This window comes from Trichechus manatus, unplaced genomic scaffold, assembly GCF_000243295.1.
Source record: "Trichechus manatus latirostris isolate Lorelei unplaced genomic scaffold, TriManLat1.0 scaffold00007, whole genome shotgun sequence".
NCBI classification, from domain to species: domain Eukaryota; kingdom Metazoa; phylum Chordata; class Mammalia; order Sirenia; family Trichechidae; genus Trichechus; species Trichechus manatus.
The window spans coordinates 1,399,614-1,409,035 of NW_004443943.1; the positions used below are offsets into that span (position 1 = coordinate 1,399,614).

The 9,422-nt window shown below is 42.3% G+C and overlaps 1 pseudogene; it reads right to left on the bottom strand.

The window, feature by feature from the left end:
• Positions 1 to 2,761: 2,761 nt before the first annotated feature.
• LOC101341880 (rabenosyn-5 pseudogene) lies at positions 2,762 to 8,543 on the bottom strand (annotated as a pseudogene).
• Positions 8,544 to 9,422: the final 879 nt, after the last annotated feature.

Genomic DNA, 9,422 nt, shown 5'->3' on the forward strand with positions numbered 1-9,422 from the left:
GAGAGAGTATTCCTCAGAAGGTCCCCAGCCAGAATTATAAAGTACGATTGGTAATACACTCATGAGCTTGGTGGGTACTGTCTCTCAAAAAGATAGGTTGAAGTCCTAACTCCCAGTACTTTTGAGTTGACCTTATTTGGAAATGGGGTTTTTGCAGATGTAATTAGTTAAGTTAGCATGAGGTCATACTGGAGTAGGGTGGGCCCTAATCCAACGTGACTGGTGTCCTTCCTTGTAAAAAGAGGAGAAGAGACACACAGACAGACACAGAAAGGACAGCAATGTGAAGATTGAGCCAGAGATTGGAGTTATGCTTCTACAAGCCAAGAAACACCCTGGGCTACAAGAAGCTCAAACAGGCAAGGAAATATCTTCCTCTTGAGGCTTCAGAGGGGCCCTGGTAGCGCAGTGGTTAAGAGCTTGGCTGCTAACCAAACGGCTGGCAGTTCAAATCCACCAGCTGCTCCTTGGAAACCCTCCAGGGGGCAGTTCTACTCTGTCCTATAGGGTTGCTCTGAGTTGGAATCGACTCAAAGGCAAAGAGTTTAGAGGCTTCAGAAGGAGCCTTCGTGGCACAGTGGTTAAAGCGCTCAGCTGCTAACCAAAATGTCGGCGGTTTGAACCCACCAGCCGCCCTGCGGGAGAAAGACGTGGCAATCTGCTTCCGTAAAGATTACAGCCTTGGAAACCCTATGAGGGCAGTTCTACTCTGTACTATAGGGTTGACTCGGTGGCAACGGGTTTGATTTGGTTTTTGGTTAGAGACTTTAGAAGGAGCATGGCTGGGCCAACACCTAGTTGATTTTGGATGTCCAGCCTTCAGAACTGTGAGAAAATAAATTTCTGTTATTTTAAGCCATCTTCTTTGTAGTGATTTGTTATGGCAGTCCTCGGATGCTAATACAGTGGGCAATAAGGAGGCTGACAGAGGAGGGAGAGGAGTGAAAAGTCAAAATAGTTCTAGTGAGGAAACCTTTCTTGGAAACCTCCATGTCTTGCTGGCCAGTCAGTGAGGCGTGGGTGTGACGAATGCAATGTGATCAATGGTTCTGGGGAGTCAGAAACAAAGGCTGTTGCATTTTGTATTTAGTTGAGTGGATAGTCATAAATCTTGTTTTGTTCAACTCTTGATTTTAAGCATCTTAAAATGTTTGATTTCCATAATTTTATAGTCCCCTAAAGCTGGTAGCTTACTGCTGTGGTTCCCAAACATAACTGTTCTTCCACTGGAATCACCTGAGGAACTTACAAAAAAAGATGATTATGCAAACTCTCTTCCCCCACAGCGATCCTGATTTATAGACTTAGGGTAGGGTCCAGGAATCTGTGTTTTAAGAAAAGCTTTTGAGGGTTGGAAACGCCTCCTTTTGAGATCATCTAGTCCAATGATCTTTTCTTACAAATGGGAGAAATAAATTTGGAGCATGTTTCTATTCAAGTGATAGGGTGCTTTTCCTAGCTTTTTGGTTTTGGTAAGCAGGTCAGGTGAATGTATCATCCAGCTTCCAGAAGGAAAGCTTCTCTGGTGCCTGAGAGTCATTCTTGAAAAACCTCAATAATGGATTCAATTCATTTCCATTCCAGAAAACCACACTCCAGTTCTTATCTTTTATGAAGATCTATGAGAAATCATGACTTTGCATGGAGAAAGTTGACCAGAAAGCTCCTGAATACAACAGGACGGCTGCATCATCAGATTTGGTGAGTGGTGTCTGAAGTCTTCAAAGCTGGCAAGCAGCCATCTTAGACACAACTGCTAGTCTCTACTCGTCCAGAGCAAAAGAGAAAGAAGGAAACGAAAGACTCAGAGAAGAAACTAGTCTGCAGGACTAATTATCTACACAAGCCTGCTGCCTGACCTGCAGATTTTGGGTTCGTCAACTCCTTCAACCACATGAGTTAGAGGAAGCCTCCAGCCTCCGCCTCACCCATGGATTTGGGACTTGCCAGCCTCCACAATCGTGGGAGCCATTTCCTTGAAATACATCTCTATATATTTACATATATGCTTCGCTGGTTTTGTTTCTCTAGAGAACCCAGCCTAAGACAGTACTTATGGGGTGATATTCTTTGTGTTACGAGCCAATCTGTTATTTAGCTGAAAGGTGACCTCTAGGAGTAGTTTCAGTTCAAAGTTTAAAGCATATCTCAGGGCAGTAGCCTTGGGGTGGGGGGTCCTCTAGTCTCAACTGGTTCAGTAATCTGGACTTTTTAAGAATTTGAGTTCTCTTCTACATTTTTGTCTCATTCTATCAGAATCCATTTATTGTGGTCCTGATCAGAACACTCAGTGGTGGTTGCCGGGCACCATCTAGTTCTTCTGGTCTCAGGACAGATGAGGCCATGGTTTGTGTAGATAATGAGTCCTGTAGGCTAGTTTCTTCTCTGAGTCTTGCATTTCCTTCTTTGTCTTTTGCTCTGGATGAGTAGAGACTAGCAGTTGTGTCTAAGATGGCTGCTTGCCAGCTTTGAAGACCGCAGACACTACTCACCAAATTTGATGATGCAACTGTCCTGTTGCATTCAGGAGCTTTCTGGTCAACTTTCTCCATGTAAAGTCGTGATTTCTCATAGATCTTCATGACGTCAGGTGTGTGCTCCTTCTCGTTGATCTGCTGCTCTCTCTTGAGCTCTGGGTCCTTGCAGTGTGTGCAGCAGTGGATGTGGTCGTCATCTTTCTCATCCAGCAGAGCTTCCAGTGCTCGTATTGCTGATGCTACCCCAGTGGGAGCCGTGGACACTGGTGGGTGACTGGCTGGGGCTAGTGTGGGTGCTCAGGGGAATCCTTGCTGGCACTGGTGAGCTTGTTTGCCAAGGGAAAGCTGATGAGCTCCATGCACTTCTTGCACATAATAGACCCGCAGAAGCCGCACTGGTGGTGGAAGTTACGAATGCTGAACTTATTACTACAGTCTGGACAGAAAGGGACATCCTGGTTGTTGACCCAAGGCACCACTGACTTTTCTATTGCTTGAATCTTAGCAGACTTGGCATTAGTTCTGTCGAATGCAGTGGGCTTCTCTAACCTGATTATTAACTTATTGACTTTGACAACATAGTGGTCAATTCTGGTAGCTTGGTGTTTCTTGAAATCCAAAAGATGGCTTCTCATAGCACCAAGTTCCTGGGGCTCCCACATGTAAGGATCAAGCCCTCCATAGCTGAAAGACTCATATCCTTGGGTCCTTGATTCTGCTTGGCCATCTCCTTCTCATTTCAACAACCTGTGCTTTGCTTTCTTAGCCTTCTGGCCAAGACTTTTAATTTGTCTGTTGACATCATGATCTTCCCCTGAGTGGTCTTCCTCATAATGTGACTGAAGCTGATAGAAAGACTGCAGGTCTTCAGGCACAAGGGGCAGAGGAAGCCCTCCTTCACTTCCACCGGGTCATCCAGGGAGGCCTTGGCAGTAGCCTCACGCCAAGAGTCAGCTTGATTCCTCCACAAGAGCTAGGACTCCTGCAGGATTAGCTTAACCAAACAGCACACTGACGATGAGAAGTGGCATCTGGATGAGGTTTCCTCTCTGGAGTAGTAACCAGCTGGGTTCCGTAGGCCAGCAGACCTGTCAGGTCCTCGGGCTGAGGTTGTGGGCCTCCGCAGTCCCTCACATTACTGGGGCTGCCATTGCCATGATCAGCTCAGCACTGGATAGACATGCCTGCGGCGGTGGCCTCCTCTTCCTTCTTTAAGAAGGAATACAAGATTTTGGCAATTAAAAAAATCTAGTAATTAGTTATTTGCAGCTAAGGTCTTTGGATTATCATGTTAATTGTGCAAATAGTGCCTCTAATTTTTTTTTTAACCTCCCAAACCATTTGCAGTGTTTAAGAAAAGGAATTCTATAAACCTTTCTGTGATATTTATGTTACTTTCTGATATTTTATCCTTTTCCTTCACAATAAAAGAGTGTTTAAACTTATCGAAATCATTTGGATTTTACATCTACAGTCGAGATCCTAACATTTCGATTTTCGACACTTATAAATGCTTTAATAGATACATGGACAGTAATTTAGTTTGACTTAAATGTAATAATCAGGCCCATTTATCTAGGCTGACAAGATTTCATTTCCTAATGATATTTTATTGTAAATTTATTTGATTTCCTTTAATATATTATCTCATTTCTCCTCGCCTTTGCTTTTGAAAAAATATGAATAATTTTCTCTGAAATTATGAAGACTTGGCCCTAAGCTGACAGCTCTGAGAAGCAGTGAATATCTCCACCCTTTTAAACAAATTATACAGTTTGATAACAAAGTCCCAAAAAGAAGAGAACATTAGTTGATCAAGAAGTTATTCTGAAAGACACACAAAGATTGTACTGTCAGGGGCTCTTGTTTTCATTGCAATAATCTTATCTGATTATTTCTTTAAAATAATCAGACCAACCTGTCTCTAGTTCTACATTTTCAACTGTTTCCTTGACATCTGTCTGCATGTCCCACAGTTACTTCACGTTCAACACTTGGTTACAAAAACAAACTTACCTTCTTCCCACCCAAATGGCTCCTTTGCCTGTGTTTTTTATTTCTATTAAGGATATCACCATCCACTCAGTCAGTCAAGCTGAAAATTACACGACGTTTTGGAAACCTTACTCTCCCCACAGTATTTAGTCTGTCACAATGTCCTGATTCCTGTAACTTCTAAATAGTTTCCAAAACTCTCCTTTTTCCTTATTCTTTTGCTATTTTCCCCATGAGTCTTGTCCGAACAATCACTGTCAACCAGCCAGCCAACTAACCAGTTGCTGTCGAGTGATTCTGACTCATGGTGACCCCATGCGTGTACATAAGGTTTTCAGTGGCTAATTTTTTGGAAGTAGATCTCCAGGTCTTTCTTCTGAGGTGCTTCTGGGTGGACTTGAATGTCCAACCTTTGGGTTAGCAGCACAGCGCATTAACATTTGCACCACCCAGGGATTCTGACAATCACTACAACCTCCTAAGTGGTTTCCCTGCCTCTAGTCTCACCACACACCACCCATCATCCATGCTGGTACAAGAGTGTTTCTCATGGAAATATAAATCTGACCTTAACTCCCTATCTAAATACTCTTCATTGGCTTCATGTTACTTACAGGATGAAGTGCACAGTCCTCCGTGAGGCATATGAAGCCCTTCAGGACCAGGTCCCAGCCTAGCTCTTCAGTCTCATCTCTTGTCCCTCTTCCCCTTTGTCTCCCCTCCTACCTCAAACTCCTACTCATCTTTAAAGAGCAAACTCAAGCATCACTTCATTTGATGATGCCCCAGCAGAGGTATCCATGGTCCCCTCTGTACTTCTATACCTTGTGAATGACTTTAGGACATGATTTACTCATTGCTGTAATTGTTCATTTATGTCTCCCTCTCTCACTGGACTGCAAGATCCTCAAGAGGAAGTACTGTATTCTATTCATTGTTTCCTGAATTCTTAACACAATGCTTGGCATGTATAATTACATAATGAATATTCATTGAATGAAGAGTTGAATGCCTGAATAAGCCCCAAGGGACTGTGGAAGTTACTTTCTTTTGCTGGATGTCTTATTTATTGTCTCTTTGAAGCAGTAACGGGAATGTGCTATTTATTACAATGCTATTTGTTGAAGTGGCATTTGACCTGTGTTTCACAATTCCACAGTAGAAAGAAATGACAAAATAAAACTGTAATTTAGAAACCTGTAGTTGTAGTATAAACACAGGTGACTTGCAGTTTTAATCATGTTTTTTAAAGCCTTGTTGCAAAACTGTATTTTCTTTCCACTCCCAGCCCCACCTTTTCTACAAACACCATATACATGTTTATTTGTTTATGTTGTTGAGATGCCTTCAGTATTGGGTTTTGCAATAATCATTTGGTTTCTGCAAAATCAGGTTGGTAAGCATCCCTTGCATTGCAGTCCTAGGATGTGAAGCAACTTCTGATAAACACGTGTCATCAAAATGCCATAGGTATTTCTGTGAATGGAAGGAGAGCACCACTAAGATCAGCTTATTCCCTCAGGTCCTACCTTGTTTTAAATCAGTTCAGTCTTTAAATGCAGTATATCCTGAAGTAAAGGGGAAGCATCCTGAAATAGGAAATAATTTTTTTTCAAAATATAGGACAGACCTGAGAAAAGCACAAATGCCGCTCGCCTTTCATCAAGGGGTACCTTAATTACATTGACAAGTACACGGAAACCTCTTTAAAGTAATGTCTAGGTCCACCTGCCAGTCATCTGCGTTTGGGGATTACATAAGACCCATTTAAGAGTTGATTAGGAAGGATGGGAGATTTCCAATAATGGTGAATAAAATCCTTACTTTCTTTTGGTTCTCAGCCTTTAGGGTTGCCTTAAAAAAGCCTAAAATGTGAAACCCAAAAGCGAAACTAGTGTAACCATCATATTACAAGTTAGAGAGTAAAATAATTATGTGCTTGAAAGATTCCCAAGATTCTATATAGTTGTTTTTGACTATTTTCATTAAAATTTCATTTTTCACTGGTGGTTTGAACATAAAACACTTGACATGTTTCATGGAGAAACACTAAATTCTGTAAAAGCCTGGGAGAGAACGAAGATGAGAATCAAATTAGTTGTTATTCCATTGAAAAATCAGCTTTCTGTTCAGAAAGAAAAATGGATGACAATTTTGTTAAAAATAATTTTATTATCTCCATATTCAAGGCCCTTTGCAAGCCTAGCCCCTAACTGATCTTCCTTGACCTCCATCACCACTCCTCCTCCAGAAGACTGCATCCCTTCCTTCTCTGCGACTCTCTAGGATCTACTCGTCCTCTGTCATAGCAGTCATCAGCTATATTAAACCAAAACCAAATCGATTGCTATTAAGTCAATTTTGACTCAGGGCAATCCCATGTGTATCAGAGTAGAACTCTGCTCCATAGGGTTTTCAGTGACGGATTTTCCAGAAATACATAGCCAGCCCTTTCTTTTGAGGTGCCTCTGGGTGGACTTGAACTTCTAATCTTTGGGTTAGCAGTGGAGCCTATTAGCGTTTGCACTACCCAGGGACTCCTCACCTACATTGTTGTTTTTGTGTGCCTTCAGTGGCTTCTGGCTGATAGCAACCCTATATTAGAGTTCTTGAAATGCCATGTTGTCGCCCTGCTGAGCTGTGAGCGTCTTAATTTTTTTTTCTTTTTAACTGGTATATAACGTACCTAAAACTCACTAAAATTTAGTGTACGGATGATGGTTTTTCACATTTTCATCCAGATTGTAACATAAGCACCCTAGAAAGCTCTCTTGGATTCTTTCCTACTCAATACCCCACCCCCAGGGGTAACCAGTGCCGTCACTAGCGGGGTGCGGGGTGTGGACCACACCCCCTGACACTGTCAGAGGGGGTGACACCAGAATGACCCCAGGGTCCAGAGCCGGCAGGCCGGCGCTGCTGGGGGAGGAGCGGCCAAGGCAGTGGTGTCATTAGCGTTGGTGTCACCCATCACCCAGTGTGGTGACTCATCATCACCCTCTCCTCACCCACCAGTCAGGGCACCGGGGTGGGGCCAGGCCATTCCGCCCATGGTGGGTGGGGCTGGGTGACACCATGAGTTGACACCAACCCTAGAGACTCCACTGGAAGTAATTACTTTTCTAACTTCTAGCACAGTCGATTTATTTGACTTATTCTTGAACTTCATGTAAATAGAATCATATTGTGTGCACTTTTTGGTGTCTCACTTCTTTCTCTCCACATGTCTTCCACGTGATTGAGTGTAGCAGTAGTCTTGTCACTGTTGTATAGAATATTCCACTATATGAATATACCAAATTTTATTTATCTTGTCTACTGTTAATGGATATTTTAGCTGTTTCCAATATTTGGCTATTATGAATAAAACTGCCACACACATTTTTGTACATTTTTTGGGTAGATACATGTTCTCATTTCTCTCAGGAACATACATAGAAGTGGAATTGTTGGGTCATAGAGTAGGCATACATATGTTTAGTAAATACTCACAAATAATATTCCAAGGCAGTTGTATCGGACTGTCATCTTTTGCAGGGCAATGATACTTTTTCAGTCACCTTCATATCCCCAGAATCTAATATAATACTTGGCACATAATATGTGCTGGGAAAACATTTGTTGAAAGAACAGGTGACTAGACATATCAGTTAGGATTCTTTGTTGCAAATAACAGAAACCAACTTTGCCTAACATAAGCACAAAAGGAATTTATTAGGAGGTGTTTTAGGACTCTTAGTTGCAAGCAGCTGAACCCATTCCAGCTAGTTTAAGCAGAAAAGTATTTTAGTTAGGATATTAGATAGCTTAAAGAATTTCCTTGGAGGCCAGAAAACCAAGCACGAATGCCCTACACCCAGGATCATTACAGCCAGGAGAAATGTTCAACTATCCAGACAGTTGTAGCAGAATACACGCTTCTGTCACTGCCCACCACTTTGCATTTCTGACACTGAGGATGAGAGGTGAAACTTCTGCAAAAGCTGTCCCAGATGACCTGACCTTATCTCCTTTGTAAAGCCACTGCCTCATGAAACTGACAACCGTCTTCCAAATCTCTTGCGGGTACATCCGCTCGGTGTTAAACCCAAGTCATGTATGAACCCTAGCTGCAAGGGAATCTGGGAAATGTAGTTTTAATTTCCAACCTCTATTGTACAAGAAGGTATGCCAGAAGGGTTAGAGATGATATTGAATGGGCAGATTCTGATACAGAAACTAAAGAGCAGGCCAGGAAACAGTCTCAGAAAGAGACGGGGCTGCTTTGGAAGTCTAGATGACAGAAACCAACCGACATTTTTCATAAGGATGTCATTCTTCCCTTTATGATGAAGACTCAGAGTCTTGGGGGCAAAATGTCCAGTTGGCAAAGCTAGGATTGTATGACCATTCCTTGGGTAGGAAAGGGGTGGATGGACAGTCTCACCAAAATGACATACAATGGAGAAACAATTAATGGAAAGGAAATGGGATACTGTTACCCCCCAAACTTGGGGGTAAAAACCCACAAATGCCCACCACAGAGCTTAAAAGATAAAAAATGATAGTTTAAAGGTCCAAACCACATTTCACACATTCTGCCTGAGAGCTGATACCCCCATGATTTCTAGCAGTTAGGGTCAAAAGGGACTAGACAGGTCATTTTATGGGGCCAGGTATATTGTGGTATAATTTACATAGAGTAAACTCAGTGTTTTTAGGTCTAAGCACAATCAAGATATGGAATATTCTCATCATTTGAAAAAGCTCCCTCATGCCCCTTTGTGGTCAATTCACTACCCCCATCCCTAGCCCCACACCCAGCCCCTGGCAATTACTGATCTGATTTCTGTGCCTCTAGTTTTACCTTTTCCAGAATGTCATATAAACGAAACCATACAGTATGCAGATTTTAAATTCGACTTCTTTCACTTAGCCAAGAGATCATTTCGTCAATGGTTTTCAATCTCT